Source organism: Anolis sagrei, chromosome 5 (genome assembly GCF_037176765.1).
Source record: "Anolis sagrei isolate rAnoSag1 chromosome 5, rAnoSag1.mat, whole genome shotgun sequence".
NCBI lineage: Eukaryota > Metazoa > Chordata > Lepidosauria > Squamata > Dactyloidae > Anolis > Anolis sagrei.
Window position 1 is genome coordinate 151,970,119 of NC_090025.1, and position 24,358 is coordinate 151,994,476.

Sequence of the window (24,358 nt, forward strand, 5' to 3'; positions counted from 1 at the left end):
GGCAGTTAAAATTACCTATGTAATGTTTGCTATCCTACCTAGGGTGTGTCATGAACTTGGTGAGGGGCAAAGCCGAGGTAGCATCCATACCTGGACTACTCCTCAGCGACTTGGGCAAAACACCTGGATCCCCTGTAAAGTTACAACCGGGCAACCTCTAGGGAAACCTGGAGAAGCTTCCCTTGAAGTTATTGAGGCCAGATTCTCACCGATTTAAGGCCAGCCGATTCCACCTCACCCCATTCAAGTGATCAGCAGGTGAGTGTTTTAGCTACAGACCTTCACCCCTGAAGGGGGTTCCTTGGGTGTATCTGAGCTTCCTGTCTATTTATGCTAACCTATTTAAATGCCACACCATCCCAGATAGCCCCTAAAAAACAGTATAGGGCAGGCAAAAATCCTTCCTAGAACATAGGAGAGGTAAGAATTCCTACCTGGTCCCAGAAGGCAGCCATGGATATACTGTCAAATGGGTGGGCATGGTGGGTTGCCAAACAGGCTAAGCTGAGCTAAGGGGGCTGAGCTAAGGCCATATCTCAACTCCGCCCCCTATTCTAGTTGGTTCCTCAGAACCAACCATTCTCCCTCGGGAGGGGGGGAGGCAAATTCCTCTCCATCCCCACTATGCGGGGAAAGCTCTTTAAATCCCTACCCCAGACCCAAATTGAATATCATGCAGACAATAAAGATTGCCTCTTCAAACATTTCCTTTCACCCTGGAGATATAAAGTCTTGAGTTGCAAATAAATTGAGTTTGAAGCTTGGGTTATATTCATTTCTTGTCTACATAGCAACAGCTTGAATTTGTTGAAGACAGTGTTTCTCAGACTGACATGAGGGTCTGACAACTATTTTCTTAAGGTACCAAGGAATAGCAGTGTATATATGTCTCTTGGGTACAATTGTTCATTTTCTTTCCTGGAAACTTGCGACCAACAGCATTTCAAGATGCAACACTTAACCAGCTCTGTACTCTGTACTATTCACTAACCTTATGCTATACATGTTCCAATGACAAATACATTAATATATTATGCAAATCCACACCACTTCCCTGCTCCCTCAATCTTATAAGTTCTTATTAGATCAAATTAAATATGAAATACCTTCCATGATGGAGATTCATTCTGTTACAAACACACCCAAAATTTAACTGGACACTTAATTGAAGCAGACGTGAAATTAGATATAGAATCTTAAGTTTAGTGTATTATTTAGTGCAAAATGTTCCTCATAAAAATGTGAATTCTGAACCCAAATTAAATTTACTTTTATCATAACGAAATACTTTCCAGCTTCACACCTGAAGCAGATGGAAGAAGACTGCATCAGTAAATCAGCCCTTTCAAATTACAGCGGTTTATGAAGCTCATCTGCATTTTAATCAGACATAAAGAGTTTATTCCTAGAAAACCTCAAGAATGCCAATTTTTGCCACCTGGAAATACATGGGAGAGTTCAGAGTAAATCAAATAAAATATGTTACACATTTTCGTTTTTCATATATTTCTCTCTTGAGTATACAGTATTGCACAGTTACAGGTATGAGTAGTTTTTACTAGCAATGATATATAATTCTAAGAAAACTAGAATAAGAAGCTGATTTTACACTCCAAGGCCATTTAATTGGGAGTTAATGCTTTTTCAAGAGGGAAACAAGTATGCTGTTACCTTCATATAGTACCATTAAAAATTGAAACACCTTCACATAACCTCTATTATTGTAGAAAGCAGATCAAGTGATTTACACCAAAAGAGAAAAATAATCAGTTTACCATTACTGTGGCATTCTTCATTTTGAGAAATTTGATTTGTTAAAACTGAATAGAAATGTAATTATTTTATGTTCACAACAGTCTGGTAAATAGGATTACTATTTTAACAAGCTCAAACAAATGGAACTAACAACTCAGCATTCGTGGATGTGATTCAAAACCTATTGGAAGTATTTAGGGTTCTCCTTGACTTGTTGCTTTTTTTTTTTTGAATGCTGAAAATCAGATTATTCTGTGAAACCTATAGTTTGGAAATATTACTTTTTAAAATAACAGAGATCCTGGGTTAGATAGATAGATGATAGATAGCCCTTTCCCAATGCATGATAGAAAAAAATCCTATCAATGAACTAAATCTAACAAAGAAAAAAAATAAGAATCATTTTATAAGATGGTACCGAGACGGTCTTGGTCGCTTTAGTGGATGATCTGCGCCGGGAGCTAGACAGGGGGAGTGTGTCCCTGTTGGTGCTCCTGGACCTCTCAGCGGCCTTCGATACCGTCGACCACGGTATCCTTCTGGGGCGCCTTGCAGAAATGGGCCTTGGGGGCATTGCTTTGCAATGGCTCCAGTCATTCTTGGAGGGCCGCACCCAGAAGGTGTTATTGGGGGACTCCTGTTCTACACCACAACCTTTGACTTGTGGGGTTCCACAGGGTTCCATACTGTCCCCCATGCTGTTTAATATCTACATGAAGCCGCTGGGTGAGATCATCCGGAGTTTTGGGGTGCGGTGTCATCTGTACGCAGATGATGTCCAACTCTGTCACTCCTTCCCACCTGCTACTAAGGAGGCTGTCGAGGTCCTGAACCGGTGCCTGGCCGCTGTGACGGTCTGGATGAGGGCGAACAAACTGAAATTAAATCCAGACAAGACAGAGGTACTCCTGGTCAGTCGCAAGGCCGAACGGGGTATAGGGTTACAGCCTGTGCTGGATGGGGTCGCACTCCCCTTGAAGGCGCAGGTTCGCAGCTTGGGTGTGACCCTGGACTCATCGTTGAGCCTGGATCCCCAGGTATCAGCGGTGACCAGGGGAGCATTTGCACAGCTCAGGCTCGTGCGCCAGCTGCGCCCGTATCTCGGGAAGTCTGACTTGGCCACGGTGGTACACGCTCTGATCACATCCCGCCTTGACTACTGCAACGCTCTCTACGTGGGGCTGCCCTTGAAGACGGCCCGGAAGCTTCAGCTGGTTCAGCGCGCGGCAGCCATGTTACTAACTGGAGTGGGGGGCAGGGAGCACACAACGCCCTTGTTGTCCCAGCTCCATTGGCTGCCGATTTGCTACCGGACCCAATTTAAGGTGCTGGTTTTGGCCTACAAAGCCCTAAACGGTTCCGGCCCAAAATACCTTTCGGACCGCATCTTGGCCTACGAGCCCACGAGGACCTTGAGATCGTCTGGGGAGGCCCTTCTCTCGATCCCACCTGCCTCACAGGCACGTCTGGAGGGGACGAGGGAGAGGGCCTTCTCAGTGGTGGCCCCCCGGCTGTGGAACACTCTCCCTGCAGACATCAGACAGGCGCCCTCCCTCATGTCCTTCCGAAAAAGCCTCAAGACATGGCTGTTCGAGAAGGCATTTAATTAAGTGCTATAACAATGTGGTAAAGATGACTGGAATGGAACAAGGAATATGAGATTGGTTATGATTCCACTATGAGACGAAGCGGATTTTTAGTATAGTTTTGTAATTGTTTGTGTAGTTTATATGTGTTGTAATTGCCATTTTGTAAATTGTCTTTTATATGTGTGTACACCGCCATGAGTCGCCCTAAAGGGCTGAGAATGGCGGTTAATAAATGCATCAAATAAATAAATAAATAAATAAATAAGATCAGCTTTGATACTAACATGGAATAAATATAACTAAAGACTATACAAAAACCCTGTTATGGTTCTCTCCAAATGAGGCAACTCACCTGAGATATTTACCCAGAGAAAAATGGTTGACCTATAAACAGTTACTCAAAATAGACAGACAAGAATCCCCATCGAAGTCACAAGTGGAACAAAAGATGATCGACCCGACACTATCCTGGTTCCAATATTGACAGATAAAAGAAAACTTTGGAATAGACAATAAAGTAGGTTTTGAAACAAAGGAGAGGTTCTGGGATAAAATACTAAAAACATATACAAAATTAACTAAAAAGATTTACCAACAATTATTAATGTGGTCAACAGAAGAAGAACAGGTAAAAGGTTATGACAAATTGGGCAAGAGACATAGGTAGAACGATAAGCATGACAGAGTGGGAGGAGATGTGGATGAAGAAACTAAATTAACATACTCCACGGAATGTAAAGAAAACTGGTATAAACTATTTTACAGATGGTACATATCATCAGAAAAATTAGCAAAAATCAATAGAGGTAGAATTAGCAACAAATTTTGGAAATGCGGGGAAAAGGTAGGTACCTTCATATATCTATGGTGGAAGTGTAAAAAAATCAAACCCTTCTGGCAGTCGATACACAAGAAGATAGAGTCAATTTTGCAAATAAGTTTCGAGTTCAAACCAGAATATTTTTTACTAGGTTTAACGGACTTTGAAATGGAAAAGAACACAAACAGAATCTTCATTTATCTAATAACGACAGCCAGGATTAAGTTGGCACAGCTATGGAAAACTAAAGAAATACTGGCAATTGAAAACTGGCTATTGAAGGTTTGGGATATAATGAATATGGACCTGCTAACACAAAAATTAACAGACAATAATATACAAAGACAAAAAAAATTGGGAGAAATTTGTTGAATTTATCAGAAAACACAACGTAGAGATTCATATTCAAGAAATAAAAAAAAGTATTAAAGGCTAAAGTACAAAGAGAAATTAGATGGCAGTCATATGGGAAATTTAACAATAAGAGTTATCACAACCTAAAGCAACCTGGAAGTTATATGTAACTTTTTTCCCCTTCCCCCCCCCCTTCCCATTCCCTTGGGTATTACCCCCTTTATTCAACTTCCCACTCCCCAACCCCCATCTCTCTACTTTCCTACTTTTCTTTCTCATATTGTTCCCACAATTTTTATGTAAACCTATCATGATTTTATAAGCTTTTCTCATGCTCCAGTCTCTCAGAGTCAATTTATTCTCAATAAAAATAGGTTTTAAAAAATGAACTATCTTAATTTTATTGATTGCTTCAAGGATTTTCTTATAGCCATTTGTCATGTGCAGAGTAGACAATATGCACTTCAATTCTATATTTTAAGTCAGTACCCATTGTGCCCTTCTTATCCCCCTCTTCCTGATCTACTCATCTTTTTTGTACTCTTATTTTGGGCTCAGGCGTCATTCTCCTTTCCACTTTTCTGACAAAATTACTCACAACTGGGATTTTTTTTGCTCTTTCCTGTTCTTTTTATAGCTGCCACATGCTTTATTTACACACATTTCAAGTGAAGAAAATTTTCATTTTACTTAACAGGATACTTGCACCTGCAATTATTTTAGCATGCTTACTAGGTTTTAGCATGCTTACTAAAATGTAGGTGTCATTCATGTGACTGGTATTTAGCTTCTTACTTTGTTGCTTTTGCTGTTTTCAGTTCATGGTGGAAGAGTTGACATGTCATCCCCATGCTGCACTGACAAGTCCCAACCACAAGTAGTCATAACCTGGGGGAGAAAAAGAAATCACATCTCAATCTTATAGAATTTTAGAAATGAGTACAGGTAGAGTACAAAGATGTCCTTCAAATTTAAGGAATCTCAGTTTAGTAAAGGCTTCCCTGCAGGCTCGTAGCCAGGATTTTGATTCGGGGGGGGGGGGGGGGGCTGAGGATCTCCTAGCAAACCTTTTGTATCATTATCCCAATACCCCCGTGCATATGGGATATATTGAGCAGGGTGATCAGATCATGATATGAATAAACATGACAGTTTATATAATGTACCAGTAACGCCTTCTCGCGGACCACACTGAGAATTTCAGGGGGGCCTGAAGCACGTCACCCCCCCCCCCCCCGGCTACATGCCTGCTTCACTGAAGGTAAAGTGGCCATTTTCCATTTCAAATCCTTCTACACTGTTTCGAGAACCTTCTGTGTTCAATGTGAAGAAATCACCTCACTAAGCTTCCTATGGACTAATGGAAGAAGCTCTCTTTAGAACAATCTAGCACCATTATAAAACTTTTGGAAATAAGATGTGCAAAGCCTAAAATGGGATACAATAATAACCAACTATTGAATAGTAGTTAGAACCGCTATCTTCTCCACCTGTGCAATAAAAAAATAAACATCAGTTTCAGGTAAAACATGCAGGAATGAAAGTTGCAAGGAACTTTCCTTGCTCAATAACGGTTGTTTGTCCTAATACTACATTATGGAACCTTTTAGAGCTCACTTATTCAGGTACTTAGTTGAGAATGCATCTAATCTAAATAATCATAGAAAATTAGAGCTCTTTCAGGAAGTAGGAACAAAGCCTACTTTTACAGTTGCATAAAATAGCAATAATTTCATTGTGAACTTTATAGCTTTTAGCCTCATAGAATTTGATGTTTATATAATGCCAAATGCATTCAGGCTAGGGATGTGGGAATCCCTCCACCTATATTTTATTGTTTTTCTCCAAGCCTACCTGTAGATTCTTCTGTTCCTTGTTTCATATCATGTTATAAGACTTTGATTTTTCACCACATGAAAGATTGTGTGTATTTTAATGTATTTTATATATGTATTTGTTTCAACATTTACCCTAATTGGCATAGTTCTTTCATTAGCTAAAATGTGCTTTTTAGCAATTGTATTATAAACTGCGTATTCTACTTTGTGTAAACTCAATGCAACAAAAATACCCTATAAGCTTGTGGCAAGTTGTTTTGGTGAGGTACTTTTCTTCTCAAATTGATAAGTTATTAGAATAATTAAGACTGTCAAACCAAACAAAATTAGTTTTTATTCTTACATGTCACAGACTTTAGGCATATCATCAACAATACCCTATTGTTAATTCCATAGACAGTAATATCTAGATGTAGTGTTAAGTGATCAGTAATCTAAATCCTGTGGGTTAATTCCACTGAATAAATTTTTGTATAGTGAATTTACAACTAGGGATCTAAAACTTCATTAATATTATTTTTGCCTGAAAATAATTTAATACATTTGGTTGTAAGAAAGCCATTAAAATGCAGCTTTCAATACTACTTGTTTGTATCTTTTTATATTTTGATTGCTATGAACATCAGAGTGTTGCTGAATGGCCATTTCTCCCTGCATCATTTTACTGGGGCAACAAAAAGGGCATGTAATTTTCCTCTTTTGAACATCTGAAGGATCTTGACTGTCAAGACTGTCCATCTACTTGTGCAGATTTTAGGTCACACCTGGATTATTATGATAGATTGCTGATGGATTTGCCTTTTTGCTTTCTTCTTTCTTTGGTTTTATTTCAGTAAAATGTCTGGATTATTTTCAATCACATTTAATAGTCACATGTTTATTTCCTGGTAGATCCTTCCAACAGCAAGGATCCATTTCAGGGTTTAGGGTTTTGTACTCTAATCTTCCCAGTACGTAGCAGCTTGGCAAGCATGGTACGCACCAAGGACTTTAATATCCACAAGGGAAGGATTTATTTTTATTATGAAAATTTGGTTAATTTACAAAACATTTTGTATTTATTAAGTCTTCAAAAAAACCCAGACAAACCGACAACCAAATTTTAATTTACAAAATGCATACATTCTAGCTGTACTGCATTTTTAATTTGCATGGGGAAGAAAGGCCAATACTTTTCCCTCCCATTTCACTCATATTGGTTGCACAAGAAAATTACTAAATTTCATGTTCATTGTTTCTCTTCATTATTTAAACTTATATATGATTTATAGTTATTATTATTAACATTACATCTGATTAGTTAACTTACACCTATAGTTTCTCCATAGCAATAATATTATTAAGATCAACTTTAAAATGGTACTAACACAAAGTAGTGGCACAATAGTAGAAGCACAAAGTTGCCGCAAGAAAACATAAAGCGCAAAGTGAGGAGACAGAAGCATACCCTATATTGTACTCATTTCAGCCTCTCTTGCTCCCTCTCTCACTCTCTTCACAAAGCCAAACATACCAGAAATAAAAACCACACAAAATCAACTAACCCAAAGTTCCTCAAAGTGGACAAGAACATAGTGGATATCAATCTCCTAAAGTGGACAAGAGCACAAGGTACGAGGCATGGAGGCTGCTCCCTTGAGGTCCTAAAGCACTGTAATCTGGTGCTAGCAGTCCCTCTGGCACTGACATTCTCTCTGGTGGTAGCTCTTAACTAAAAATGCTGCTCTTACATCAAAGCAAATCCCAGGCTCTTAATTCAAAATGCCCCTAAGTTGGGACACATAGGTTCCATTGTACTTGCATCCTTGTTGGCCAAACTGAATAAACCTCTGTAGCTTTGTCTTCAACCCGTGTGCTTGTTCTCTGTCCTGGCTGATCTAGTTTAGTGAAAGCTCATTAGGCACAGACCTTTTCCGTGGCCCTAGCTGAAATACAACAATACAAACACATATTGTGTTTCTAGCACCAGAATGAGGCATGATTCCCTTAAAATGGTGTGTATGTATTTGTATACATCTACCAACACAGATGGAAGTTTTGGTTGGACTAGACTATTTCCTTGGCGCTCTGCTCTCCTTGTTAACCTGCCAACTTGCTGACCTCTTCCAGCCATTGCAGCCACTGTGTTTGAAAACTGTCAACTAAACTGCTTTTTGTGAATGTTTCAACTTCTGTCATCATCTGTGTACTTAACAGCACTTTAACTTGAGCCTTTGAGATATTCTATGGAATTTTAGGCTGACATATAAACAACAAAAATGATTTAAAAAAAAAAAGCTTATTGATTTTCTGCCTCATAGCTTGCCAACCCCTTCTGATTGTCCTCCCAAATTTATTTATTTTGCCAAATTGGAATCCACAATGAGGAAATCCTTCTTCAATATACTTGACATTATAGTGGGTGCAGTATCTTGCCACCAACATATTTTTTTAAACAAAAAGTTTAACTTTTTTTTACATGTATGATCAGTAAGAAAAAAATATATTCATCTTCAAGGTACCTACTCATGAGAGCTTCATATAATCTGAGATGTTTTATAAAATAGTAAAATGTCTTTATAAAATAGTAAAATACCCAACTCTGTCATGAATATCTTCTTCAGAGCTAGAAGAAAACAGTCTTGCTGGTAATAAACTATAGAGATCCTGCCTTACTTGGAGAACTGATTTTATTTTAAAACCTAAAGAAGGTCATCACAGAAACACCTTGGGCATTTTACTATTTTATGAAATTTATATCTTTTTTAGTACCCCTTGGAGGTTTTGCTTCTTAGCACATGTCTGTAAAGATATCTATTTAACTGAATTGGGAGAAACAGTGATATTTTTTTTTTAAAAAAAATGTAGGCGCAATGATGATTATATGCTACTTGGATGTGTTGGAACAATCGCTGTACATACATTTTTACAGAATAATTTCCTGAAGTCTGAAGCATTTTGTACCTCAGCCACCCTCACCATGAATTTATCTATCGATGCACATTGTCTTTAGCTCATAGGACCAAGAACTCTCTTGTTCAACGTATTACATGAGGACCTTTCTCAAAATGTCATCCTTTGTCCCTTGACAGTGGTTGTGGGTCATTCAGTAGCTCCTCTTCCTGCCTATTTTTTCACAGAAAGTGAAAGGGGGAAATGAACTTGAGTGTTTTTCTGTACACTATATGTATGTGTGGAAGATGGTGGAAGAGGGGATTATGGATGAATCTGTGTGTGCTTCTAAACAGTATAAAAAGGAGGTGCTCACCAATGCTTCCTCTTCATCCTGGAAATAAGTGACGAGTGGAGTGCCACAGGGTTCTGTCCTGGGCCCGGTCCTGTTCAACATCTTTATTAATGACTTAGATGAAGGGCTAGAAGGCATGATCATCAAGTTTGCAGACAACACCAAATTGGGAGGGATAGCCAATACTCCAGAGGACAGGAGCAGGATTCAAAACGATCTTGACAGATTACAGAGATGGGCCAAGACTAACAAAATGAAGTTCAATGGGGACAAATGCAAGATACTCCACTTAGGCAGGAAAAACAAAATGCAAAGATACCGAATGGGGGTCAATGCCTGGCTCGAGAGCAGTATGTGTGAAAAAGATTTTGGAGTCCCTGTGGACAACAAGTTAACCATGAGCCAACAATGGGATGTGGTGGCAAAAAAAGCCAATGGGATTTTGGCCTGCATCAATAGGAGCATAGTGTCTAGATCTAGGGAAGTAATGCTACCCCTTTATTCTGCTTTGGTTAGACCACACCTGGAATATTGTGTCCAATTCTGTGCACCACAATTGAAGAGAGATATTGACAAGCTGGAATGTGTCCAGAGGAGGGCGACTAAAATGATCAAGGGTCTGGAGAACAAGCCCTATGAGGAGCAGCTAAAGGAGCTGGGCATGTTTAGCCTGAGGAAGAGAAGGCTGAGGGGAGATATGATAGCCATGTATAAATATGTGAGAGGAAGCCACAGGGAGGAGGGAGCAAGCTTGCTTTCTGCTTCCCTGGAGACTAGGATGCGGAACAATGGCTTTAAACTACAAGAAAGGAGATTCCATCTGAGCATGAGGAAGAACTTCCTGACTGTGAGAACCGTTCAGCAGTGGAACTCTCTGCCCCGGAGTGTGGTGGAGGCTTCTTCTTTGGAAGCTTTTAAACAGAGGCTGGATGGCCATCTGTCAGGGTGATTTAAATGCAATATTCCCAGCTGGAGGGATAGTCTCAATAGCAATGGTGTTGAGGTGGGGAGTCATAATGGCCATACAGTCCTGGGCTCTGGCCACAAGATGACCAAGACTCCTGAACTGGTGAGCTGCTCCTCGACCTGGAATGTCAACTGCTTCTAGATGCTGAAGAATGCCAGGAGGGCGACCTGGGGGACCGATACAAGTTGCGTTGCAAAGGTGCAGCCAGGAGGAGCAGCAGCTGTTCAATGCTCGGCCCCGTGACAGAGAGGCTAAACACCAGCTCTTCTGCCCGAGTAGGCATAGCTAACAAGGCTGAAGCCTGCCATGTGGGCTGCAGTGTCAACTCCAGGGGAGAGAGGGAAGCCCTGCCTCCCCTTCCAGGCGATGCCAGAAGTCCTCATTGCACCTGTGCCAACTGCTCTCATAGAGGAGTTTGGGGTGGTGCTGAGGAAGGTGGTGGCAATTGTAAAGCCTGCTCCAAGAGAGGAGGCTGTAGTGAATGCCGTGAAGCCGACTGCCGAGGTGGCAAAGAATGAGGCCAATGCCAGACACCCAAGATGCTTTGTGTCTTTTCCTCTGACAGCATACCTTCTGGGGAAGGAGGGCGAGGCCGTAGCCATAAGCCTTTACAGCTTTCCAGAGGTTTCCACTAATTGCTGCAAGGTGCATCAACTATCATATGTGCTTTTTTCACCAGACACCACAAAGGAGAAAATACATTTTTGTTATTCACAGTTCTTCAGTTTTGTGAGGATCCTTTGTCCCTAACTTGAGTAAATGTGAAGGGTGGACTATAGATTTGTTGCCATACATTTATGGTTACTTCTCTTCCACAACAAAGCAGAAGCTAGAACATATTTGGTAATAATATTGCCCATCAGATGTTGCCAGATCACAAATCCCAGGATTCTTCATAATTGGCTATGCTGACTGGGCTAATGAGAATGAAATGTTGATATCATGAAGAATGCTGCATCATTCTCACCCTTGGATAGAGGAAGTATATATAGCAGACATATAGATAATCTGTCAAAATTGCAACTCTGTCTGGGTTTAAATACCTATTCTATGCATTTCTGGACACATATTTTATATCCTTTGTAAAGGATGTTAAATGTATACAAAGTAAGTTTGCTACATGCTTTGAGGTTTTCATATTGCTAACATATATCTCTGAGGAGAATTGATAATAAGATATGCTGATCGACCACACAGGGGTCATACAATTTAATGTATGTCTCTGGATGCAGTATCTTGCTACAGTTTTACTCATTTAGGATGGGGAGAGGAGCCTGGGTATTTATTCCCCTATGTGCCAAAATATATTGACTGGGTTTGTTTTCTATTCATGTTAGGATTTTCAGGGTGTTAGTAGTGTGATGGTAAATTTATTGCTTTGCCTCAGGTAGAAAAATGTGTTGGGATGGTCTTGCAAAGCAAGCTGGAACAGATCACATTCATAAATCTTGCAGGGAACAGATGATAAATCTGTCCTCTAAATTACTGACCATTTGGAGACCAATTGCCAACCACCTGCTTAGAAATACTTTGGACATATTGCCCAATTATCAACACAGCCACTTCAATATTTTCACAATTTAAGAAAAAGCTATCGTAAAAGATATGTAATTATATATTCAACAAATAAATACATTCAACTCGGGTTTTTTTAAAAAAATCACTAATTAAAGATGTACATCTGTGCCAGAGGAAAAAACAACACTTCAGACAGCCCTCAAATTCTTTATGAATTTGGGTTTCTCCATAGACTTGCCCTGTTAAAGTTAATTTCTTCTTCTTTCAAAGAGAAGAATAACCAGAAAATTGATCTTAATATAAAGTATTGCTGTGCTATATAATAGGGCTGGGCGGTTTCGTTTCGTAATTTCGTAATTCGTTAAAAATTCGTTATTTTTTTTTATAACGAAGCGATATTGAACCATTCAGGAGCATCTTAAAAACGAAACGAATTTTTCAATTCGTTTCGTAATTGCTTTGTATTCGTTTCGTATTCGTTTTGTATTCATTTCGAAATCGTTTCGAAATCGTTTCGTTATTATTTCCGCATGTCTGGGGCAAGTTTTATAGCTGTTGTTTGTTTAATCAGTGAAAAAAATTTATAAATATCACACCAACAGTCAACAACAGAGGGAGAGGGAAGCTTCAAAAGTTCCCCCTGTCCCATATGGAGGTTTTTTAGTGTATTGCGCAGTCGCGTCCGCCATTAACGAATCGATTCGTATTCGTTTCGTATTCGTTTCGTATTGTTTCGTAATTTAACGAAATTTTGTAAATATCGAAATTTTTTAAAGAAAAATTTCGGAATTCTTTTAAATATCGAAACGCAAAAAACCCCAAAAAACGAATCGAGTTTAGAAACAAATTTTTCCGTGGTTGCCCAGCCCTACTATATAACTCTTTGCTGTACAACTAATTATATTAAACATTTAACATTTATATATTTTTGTGATTTTTTTGCCATTGCTTTTTCTCCCATCTATTTTGATGACAACAACTGATTCTTTAAACTTTAAATTTAAAAACCCCGTAAATCAGTGCACCCAAATATGCCAGTCTTCATATCTTCTCCATGAAGTAAAATTTTCAAGTTGTGCAATTTCTGAATTTCATCATTTGCTGGGAATTATGTTGGCAACTCAAGATATACAACTGTCTGAAGTGGGCAAGCAATCTCTGTGATTCCCACCCATGAATAGTTAGGTAAAGCATCAGAAATTGTTGAGAATTCAAAATTTCCCTTCATCTGAAAATCTCAGAATTTCAGGGAGGGAACTATGGCAGATAAAGTGGCTAAATAACTATGATAAATGTCTTATCATAACACTATAATTGTGTAGTATGAAAGAACCTCTGGTTCAGGCAGTGAGGGCCTTAATAGCAGAATATTTTAAAATGTGTGAAGTGAGTTGTGCAAGATATAGTTAACGCCTCCTCCTCTGAGAATTATATGTACAATTCTTGTATTTTCCAGCTCTCATTAAAATCTGTTGACTTCCTCACAACACACACAAAATGGAGCCAGTCAACCAACAATCAGAACAGATGTAGTCAAATAACTAAAAGGCTATAGAGAGCAATGCCTAGTTTACTTCTCTGCTGTCCAAGAGGGTAGAATAAGGTTTTAAGCCATACAGAGGGTATATTTTGATTTCACATTAGAATAAATAAATACTTTTTTTTATCTGGAGCGGTGGAGGGATCTTCTTTTTCTCATTTTTAAAATGAGGCTGGGTATCCTTACTATGAGAACCTGGCCAATTTTTCCAATGTACAGAATTCTGTTTTATTCTATACTGGGCTATTATAATCTATCCTAATAGTTGAAAATAGTCTATTTTATTACCTTATATACATTGAGTCTACATTTATTCTTATGTGTGTCTGTGAGATATCTCCACAGGAATAGGAAAAGTCCCATTCTGCATGGTCAATGGCTATGGTAGTTGGAAAATTTTAAAAGGATAACATCAATCTGAGTTTTAACACCATCCTTTTAACAGCAAAAATGTGTTTTTTTTAAACTAAAGTTATATTGTTGGTGAAGGACTCAGTAAATTTGACACAGGGGTGTTATACTAAAAATTAGGTACTCATTGGCAGATAAAGGAGGGAGAATTGGAATTGGTGTGCAACTTGGCATCCCCTCTGAGGAGGATTATTTTGTCCTCCTTAGATATCTCCAATAGAGCAGTGTCCAGCTGACAGTAAAATGTTTCTTTGATGTCTTCATCAGCTTCCAGTGCATAGGCACTTATGATGGTTGCCTGTTGGTTTTTGGCAAGGTTAATTTGGAGGATTGAGAGTCATTCATTAATGCCAATGTGTACTTCGGTCAGGTGCTTCACCAGGTTATTTCTGATAGCAAAGCCAACACCGTGCATCCATTATTCTTCTTCAGGCAGTCCCTTCCAGAAGAAGGTGTGAAGGGTGGGTTTCTTTAATTACCTATTTGGGCTTGGGGACTTGAGGGTTAGTGAAGGGGGATATTCCTGGGGACTAGACTGGGAGGATTGTGTAGTTCTGAGGCTTGGGAGAAAGGAAATAAATAAATAAAATAGATGAATAAATCACCATGTTTATTCAAGCTATTGTACTGGCCTCTTTATTTTATGGTTGTGGTTCAATTGTGCCAGAAGATTAGTTTTTTCCTGTTCAAGTAAGGTTTTTTATTTGTTCAAGTAAGTGAATAGTTAATACAAGTTAATAACATAATTACATGTAATTTTTTTCTGAATGAAACCTTGTTTGAAGAATTTTGTGAAGTTCAAAAACATCTCAATCCAATTAAAAAGGTATAATTTTACTTGTTATGTGCCTGCATTCTGAGGGAACTGACACAACAACAAAGACTTTGACCTATTTTTTCCTTGCAGCAGTATGTAAATTTTATAATTCATATGGATGAGCTTGGGGAAAATAAAGTCAATATTAATAACTTGAGAGGGAGACACACAGATGGGCCCATGGACATGTTTATACTTTGAATATGTGATTTTCACTTTAGACTAATACTGCCCTTCATTGCCTTCAGATGGGTTAGGTACAATGATTTTTTAAAAAAAGGATACAGCCATGTGAATTCAATTCTTTCTCTCATTCCTTCACTATCATTTGTTAATTATTTTAAATTTAAATTTAATTGGGAAATTCTAATCTGATTAAAACTTACTTACTAAAAGTGTCTTCTCCAACATCTGATTCCAGGAACCTAATTGAATTAAAGAAGTATGTACCAATGAAATTTTTAGGGAAGACTCCAATGTTACCCCTTTCTTTGGATGGAGGAGCGGGGGAAGAAATATGCTTTGGGCCAAAGAGATCAATTGAGATTTTAATTAAGACAAAATGTAATTTAGCACATTACTTACCAGTAGTGTGTCTGTGTTATTGTGCTTCAAATCACCTGCCAACTTATGACTATCTGATTAATTTCTTAGGGTTTTCTTAAGCAAGGTAGTTTTGCCAGAAGTAGTTTTGTCCATTTCTTCCTCTGAAATTAGCCAACAGCACCAGGTATTCATTGGCAGCTTCCCATCCAAGTACTAACTACAAGCAGTATATATAAAAAGTTCATTCATGATATATCACTCTGTTCCAGTCATTTTGGAAAACCCCTCTACATTCTAAATGTTGCAAGTAGATTTATGATTGATGTTATTTGTGTTGTGTTCACAATATTCCTGCTTTGCTCTTTTTTCTTTTTCTTGGGATATCTTAGTGATCTGCAGTATAACCTTCTCAAGTTGATATCAAAATAGAAAATATTATAGAAAAATGGTATGCTATCTCCCAAATTTCTCTTTTGCATCCAAAATACTAATTCCAACAATAAATATGTTTCTAGGACCCATGTAATGTTAACCTGAAAAGCTGCAACAATAGTGAACTACTTGAATATATAACTATGGCCCCTTCTACACTGCCATATAAAATTCAGATCTCTACTTTGAACTGGATTATATGGCAGTGTAGACTCATATAATCCAGTTCAAACCAGATAATGTGGATTATATGCTTTGATAATCTGGATTATATGGTAGTGTGGAAGGGGCCTAAGACATCCCAAACAGTAGTGTTTGGGCCCAGTCTACTTAGCTGACCACATCTCCTCCTATGAACCCACATGAGCCCTGAGGTCCTCAGGAGAGGACCTACTCTCAGTCCCACCATTGACTCAAGTGCGATTGGCAGGAATGAGTGAAAGGGCCTTTTCAGTGGTGGCTCTGTGGCTCTGGAAGTCCCTTCCTAAAGAAGTTAGAAACCAAGTTAAAACCTTCTTATAAAAGCAGGCCTTCCCTTAAGAAGACCATTAGCATGAAAAACACCAGATCTTTGTATGCAATGTGCTAAGTATATAGTCGACCTTTGGCAATGGACTTGATAATGAATCCAGCCAGAAACAGCATGATTTCAAAAACTCACCAAAATTATCAATTTATGCCATACAATCCACTGCATTCCTCCTGTGTATAAACAAAACACAGGAAAGAGCTGAATACACAATACAAATGTAAACGCGGGGTTGAAATTAAAGAATAAAAACCAGCTGTACTGCCCAGTGTCATGAGCTTAGCCATGATATCAGGAGCTTAGTTTGATCAAACAACAGTCAGCCAAAGTCAAGAATCTGATATCAGAAAAGCCAAATTCAGGCGTCCCTGGGAGTCAAGCTGGAATAACTAGAAGGACAAACCATAAACAGAGATATATGATGCAGTGTTGAGATCCAAAGCCTGAGTAACTGAAGTCAAGATTCCTTGAAGTCAAGCCAATGAAGCAACAGGAACAAACAAATCCAGTAACCATGAGGAAGTCAAGGTCCAGTGTCAGTAATACCATTTGTTAGAGTCCTGAAGTCTGAAAGCTAGAAGTCATTGAAGTCAAACCTATTGTAGCAGATCAGGTTGTGAAACAAGAATACAATGACAATAGCCAAGATGACAGCCCAGAGTCAGAAACGCCACTTATCAGAAGAGCAAAAGAGTCAGGTTTCAAGATAAGGGTAACAACAATCCAATGTCAGAGTTCAGAAGTTAAAAGCCTGCCTTGTTATGAAGCTTGCACTGTTTACCAGAAGGTAACTTAAAAGGCAATTATTCTGGATCAGAATGAGGATTATAGTGAACTGGTGGCTCTGTATAGGATCCTTTGCAGCTTGTAGCCTGTTTGTGTGGTGCCTGTATAGGCAAGCTGCAGTGAACTGAATATCTAAAACCCATAGTCTGATCTGGAGTACTTGCTTGTGCAGGAGCCGCCTTCCTTTAAAAATATTTCACTTTGTGACAGAATTTTTCAGTTCAAACATTAGAGGTTTTAACTGGACAGTAAACATGCAGTCTACTTGACATATCTCATTAAGCGGCTTGAGAAAGTTCATGCCATGATAAATGTCTCACTTCTAAAGACCTTGGCCTGCACTTAAACACAATCGGCATTGACAAAATTACCATCTGTCAGCTTCAAAAGGCCACGCTACTGGGATATGCACATATTATTCGCCAATACATTACACAGTCCTAGACACTTGGGAAGTGTCTGACTTGTGATCCAATACAACAGCCAGCATGAGTACTAATCTTGTTGTGTTTCAAATACAACAGCCAGCATGAGTACTAATCTTGTTGTGTTTCAAATACAACAGCCAGCATGAGTACTAATCTTGTTGTGTTTCAATAATTTTTGTACCCATCTCCCAGAAGGGAATCGGGGAAGCTTACATATGGCACAATGTGCCTAAACAATGCATAAAACAAACACACAATACAATACAAGATAAAACCAAAAGCAAATAAAAAAAAGTTTAAGCTCAAAACAGCATCCCATGACCTATTATGAGAACTGTCATAAAACATAGCCAACTGTAAACAGGAGCATGGACTACGATAGTGCAAATTTTATCTAATGCATGAGGGCATGGTGTGGAAGTGCAGTGCTGTGGCATTAAATTGCAGACCATTGGGAGACCGTTTTGGAGATCACATGGGGGAGGGAAACTCTTCTTGACCTCAAGTAGAATTTTAGTGGTGTCTATGTGGGACCTAAGATAAGCATTTCATATTTAAATTGAGACTTGGGGAGTTATGTGTGAAAGATTCCTCAAAATGGATCTCAGCTCATCTATTTTTAATAGTTGTTGACACTTGTTTTTGCAATTTCAGCTGTGACACTTTGTTTTCCAACAGCTATTGGATCTATCCCTTGTCCTCGTGTGATTCTTGCTTAGAATGAGGGCAGGAAACACTGACTTAAAATGAACAAAACATAAAAATAGTACATCATGCAATAGTTTTCTGAAACTAAGAGGAACAATTACTATCATTAGTCATGGGCAGGACTGAAGAACATGTGGTTTTCCAGATGCAGTTATTTCTCAATTCCCATCATTCCTTTCCACCATGTATTCTGGCCAGTGATTATTGAAGTTGCAATCCTGATATTTTCTGCAGGCAGCAAAATACCTTATTCCAGCTCTGATTGTCCCAGCAAGAACAGACTGCTTCGTTTCAGACTGGAAGTGTAAGAGTGAATTGTCATGTCCTTGCTTCCCAGTGGTTAGACACCTTGTATAGGATTTTAATAATATTAATCCCAGCTGTTTGTATTTCTCCCTTTTGTAAAAGCTGTCAAGAAGTTCCCATAAGAGTTCATCTGAAGAAAAGTTCAAATGCCAGAAAGCCTTCAGACTTTAATGACACTTAGAGAAGAGAGCCTGATTTAATACCACTGTAGTGTCTAGTATGCACTAGGGAACTCTCAGAAGTCTTTCATGTGGATTGCCAATGTGATTCCAGAGGATTTAGAGACAGCCTACAGGCCTCAGAGGATTGTACAATGCACAAATCTTTTTTTTACTATTCATTAAAAGATTCTAAAAGAAAAGCCCATTCGTTTAGAGCTTGCACACCAAGCCAAAACATAGAGGACAAGATAAAGGAGGTATGGCAAATTCAGATAGCATTTTGTCATTGCAGCAGTGATTCCCAATGGAATAAAAAGAGGCTGGGGCATGCAGGAATATGCTGTGGTTAGATGGGACCTTGAAAGTTCCTAGTTTTGCCTATATCTACATTAATTTATTGATCTCCAACTGCTTTCTAAAATGACAAGAACTACACAACCCTTGCTTTTTACCTTTATTTAAGTCTAATTCTTCATCTACTATTTTTAATTTCTCTTTAGTCATATACTAAGTAATTCACCATGCCCTCCCCCATCGGCCCTGAGCTTTTCCTGAGCACTTTTCCTATAATATATCTAAAGTAAATAATGGGAGTTGTATTAATAGAGTGGTGTTCCTTCTAATATATGTTCATTCAGTAGGCTATGTGGTACACATATTTTGTTAATACTATATGTAACTTTTTCCATCACGTAGCGATTCATGCACATAACTTGTTGAATCAATGCAGGTTAGGGGAGAGGTTACTGCAATTTTTCTATCTTCCCATATAAACATCTACAGGCCTAGTTGTTAATGGAAGTAATTAGCTCTTTTCTCTAACTTCGTCCATTTTTTTAAAATGCTTAAACTCACACATTATTTTGCAATACTATTTTTTCCAAATGGCTTAAATTATCTTCTTTCCATTCTGCAGCTAATTTTTTTAAGACCTATGGGATACAATTCAGTAATACTGAGAAGGTCATTTTCAGGATTATCTCCATAATCTTAGGAAAAAAAATGTTTGGGGACGAGAGAGAGAGAGAGAAAGATCTCATATATGGTGATGCTTCATTTTTGGAATTCTCTAAGGTGAAAGTGTTGTTCTTCAGCTAATGGAGCTTAAAAATTGTGACTTTTGTGGATGTCCTTACTGGATGTTTAATGCATTTTTATCTCTCTCTTTACATGTTGTCATACATGTTTATTTCATTGTGTCTTGTAAATCACTCTGCATGTTTTTTGTATTTGCTTTGTTTTAAATTAATCAAATTGAGTGACTGTTAGCTCCCTGGAGTCCCCACGGGAAGGAAGGTGGGTACAAACAAAGTAAATATAAACAATAAATAAATATATCTTTTAAATAAAACGAAATGATGATTTTTATATTAAAACATAAGTGGAAACCTGTAAAAGCTTGTATAGTTAGCAGTAGAGATGTGCATTTTTTCATTTACCTCGTAATTCAGATCAAATTTGTTAAATTTTGTTCTTACAAGGCAGTATCTGATAAATAGGAGTAGCCCATGCCAAAATTTTACTGTAAAAATCTAAACTTATCTCATACTTTTTCATTTTAGTTTTGTTAATCTTGGAAGGCCCCGAAAGTCAGTTTCCTTTTTAGCAAAAGGAAGCAAAGCAAAGCCAAAAGACTGCCTTGGTGCCTCGCCTTTTCTCTCATTTTTTATATTTTATTATCATACACCTACAATACACATATACAAACATGTACAGATACACATACACACATACATAGCCCACCACCCACAATGTAGTTACCCCTAGTCTCACCTCCAGTGTGTAATCCCACATTTTGTCCCTCCAGTTTTTAATGCTTAGCATTTTTTCACCTTTCCAGTCTTTGGCAATCATTATACCTGCAGCTGCAAAGCTGTAATGACAAATATTTCTTTTCGACTGCTCTAGATTGTCTCTGAATAGGCCTAATAGGCACATCCCTAGATTTTTTTCTTTGTTATTGATCATTTTATTTGTTTCCTTAATACTTTTTTCCAATAAACCTGCACCAATTCGCAAGACCACGGCACATGGAAGCAGGTCCTTTTCTTTATTTTACACTTCCAACAGAATCCTGATTGCGAATTGTGTATTTTAACTAGGCGAACTGGGATTTTATAGCACTTATAGAACATTTTATAAATTGTTTCTAATTGAAACCACCACTGTAAATTTGAAACCTTTGTTCCACAGGTATTCCCGTTTATCAAGATCTATATTTCTCCCTAGATCTTTTGTCCATGAAATAAAGGAGGTTTTTACTCAGTTGTCTTCTAGGTTATAGCATAAGATATATTTGTACAACCTGGCTATTAAACCTCCCCCCCCCCCACTTTTTTTCTAATATAGTTTCAAGTTTAGATTTTTAAAGGCAAATCTAAACTGGTATCTACCAGTCTCAGCCACTGGGGTGTTTTCAGTTCCATGTCTAACTTGTATCTGTTCCAGATATCTATGAGGCTTCCTCTAATTATGTGTCTGTTAAAATCCTTAGTCTTTCACCTTCATACCATAGGTATGTGTGCCACCCAAATCTTAGTCTGTATCCTTCCAGATTAAGTAAATTTACATTATTGAGTTTTATCCAATCTCTAAGCCAGCACATGCATGCAGCTTCATAATAAGTTTTTAAGTCTGGGAAATTTAGCGCCCTCCCCTCTTTGGCATCAAATAAGTTCTTGTAAACAATTCTAGTTTTGTTTTCCCCTGTCCAAATGAATTCCATGATGTCCCTTTTCCATAGATTAAAGACTATGGTCTCTTTAATGATGGGTATATTCTGAAATAAAAAATCATTTTAGGGAGTATCAATATTTTAATTATAGCTATCCTGCCCAGCCATGTTAATGATAGCTTCTGCCTGTTATCCAAGCTTCTTTTGATTCCAACCCATGTCTTTTCATAGTTATCTTGAAATAAGTTGATGTTTTTGCTCATAATCACTATCCCTAGATATTTTATCTTTGGGACTACCTTACCTTACATTCAGTAGCATCTTCTAGTTTCCCAGTCCTTTTGGTGTCTATATTTTTTGTAATCAAATTGGATTTGTCTTTATTTTAAATTCCGATACCTCACCATATGATCTGATTACCTTTAATAATTTTGGAATGCTCTGTGTTGGGTTAGAGAGAATACAAACCATGTCATACACATATTTCCTGGCCCCTTACTTTGAACCCTTCGATTTGCTTGTACTCTCTGATTCTTATGCTTAGAATTTCCAATCCCAAAATAAACAGCAATGGTGAAAGTGGGCAACCTTATCTGGTCCCTTTCTATAACTTCGGATTCAGTGTTTGTGAACAGGCCTCCTTCTTGTAGAAATTCGTCATGCATTCATCAAGTACAGCCCATTCAGTTGTATCCAAGAACCTCTCATCCTTTCCAAAATGTTCTAATTCCTCATCATCTGTGGCTGGGCAGAGAACTTCAAATTGATTCTGTAACTCCCGATTCCTAGAAAAATGTTTGGTCTTCTCCTTCTATTTGTTCCATTTCTCCAAGCATCAATTTCCTCCACATTTGAAGTGGCCTCCTCATACCCATTCTCTATAGGTTTATCTCATGTGGATGGTCTGCTGTGCTGTATCCAAGTAAAACTCAGGCACCCTGATGTCATTAAGCATAGCAATTTGGGCTTCCAGTTGCTGGATCTTCTCTTCCAGCAAAGCAACCCATTTGCATTTGCACCAAATAGTTTGCTGGGTGCTCTGGCAAAAAGACAAACATTCCACAGGTCCTACAGGTGATCACAGTGCCTGCTTCCTGTTCCATAATCAGGTGAATTAGGTGAAAAGCAGGATCTTTTCCCAGAACATCTGTTCTTTTCCTCAAAACACCTCACTTTTCTTATTCTTTACTTTAGTAAGAGTTGAATGTTATTTAAACGGCATGCTGCATGGTGCTTGCCCCTCACACTCTGATACTAGTTCTGTCCCCAGAAAGGTCTGGTGATCTATCTGAAGCTCCACCCCTCAAGAACATGGCCAAAATTCCACCCCTTCAAGCATACAACCTCAAGCTTGCAATAATCACAGCAGTATGCAGAGCTTATCTTTTTGCATAAGTGGAATTTGAGCTGACTCTATATGACAAACTATCTCAAACTGAATGTTTGCCTTTATTAACTGTCATTACATTGGAACACTATAATGCATGTTTTATTATGGTAATTCAAGTCCTACTTTTCTTTGATCATTTAAATGCTTATTATTGACTTCAGTATCACTCTCTTCAAATTCCATTAGAAATCTGAAAGGCCTTTTTTAATTTTTGAAACTTCAAAGCATATTAGTTGCAGGTGCAACTTTAAATTATATACAATACAAAATGATTTGTAGTATCTTCATCATGTTCCGTGATGGTTTGATCTATGTCCTGTCTTTTGGTATACTATCAGTATTTAATATTGTTATGAAGGACAGGCTCTGTCCTTTAAGGCTTCCTTGTTTGCCTCTTTCCTTCCATGACAGCAAAGTCAGGAAAATACCCAGGATAGAATCCCATAGTGTCAGGGAAATTTATCTTGTGGGCTACAGGGAGTTCTAACCCCTTTTTTATTACCCCAACCCCCATACCAAAAGCCCCCATACCATAGCATTTTTAAATGTATTTTTGTAAAAAAAAATCCAAAAAAGTATTTCTAAAATGTTTCTCATCTTATCCATAGCACTCGCTCCATTGAAACCCACAGCATCAAAAACTGACCTCAAAGCAAACAAGTTTATTTATTTAAAACATTTATATTCCACCCTTCTCAACCCTAAGGGGACTCAGGGCAGAGCACAGCATATATATGGCAAACATTCAATGCTGGGTCATGATATCATTAGCTGCACACATAAACATTAAAAACATTTGTCTCAATATTAAAATACACAGTTCAAAAACTGTCTTGATCATCTGCGTCTAATCTAATTGGCCTGGTAAGGTATCACTGCTTTATTGCACTGTCCCGAAAGCAAGTGCCAATGCCATAGTAAATTTAGTATATTCACTGATGCTGCAGGCCTCCAAAGTGGGCATAAGACAAAAATTGGTTCTTGGCCCTAGCATGGTTCATGCTCACACAATGATCTATTAAATTAATGGCACTGTTCTTGGTATCTCTGTCTCTAAACTGTGTAAAGTCAGTGACAGTGAGAGAAGAAAGCTACAGCACCAACTGTATTTCTGAAATTCCTACTTTCTGTATATGTATGGAAGAGAGAGTGTATTACAAAGAACTGCAGCACAATGGGAGAAGTGGCTTAGCTGGTCACTAGGGCTGGGCGGTTTCGTTTCGTTAATTCGTAATTCGTTAAAAATTTGTTATTTTTTTTAATAACGAAGCGATAACGAACCATTCTGGAGCAACTTAAAAACGAAACGAATTTTTAAATTCGTTTCGTAAATGCTTCGGATTCGTTATGTATTCGTTTCGTTATCGGTTTGAGGTCATTTCGTTATTATTTCCGCATGTCTGGGGCAAGTTTTATAGTTGTTTTTTGTTTAATTAGTGAAAAAAAATTATAATATCACACCAACAGTCAACAACAGAGGGAGAGGGAAGCTTCAGAAGTTCCCCCTGTCCCATTTGGAGGTTTTTTAGCGTATTGCGCGGTCGCGTCCGCCATTAACGAATC

General features: G+C 38.2%; 1 protein-coding gene across 6 annotated transcripts in view; it reads right to left on the reverse strand.

The window, feature by feature from the left end:
• Window positions 1-24,358, reverse strand: part of MGAT4C (MGAT4 family member C) — a 491,168-nt gene that overhangs the window by 393,484 nt on the left and 73,326 nt on the right. For all 6 annotated transcript variants that reach the window (XM_067469123.1, XM_067469121.1, XM_060777364.2 and 3 more), the window contains exon 2: window positions 5,314-5,406. The gene's annotated coding sequence lies outside the window, so the exon portion shown is untranslated. The remainder of the gene's footprint in view (window positions 1-5,313; window positions 5,407-24,358) is intronic.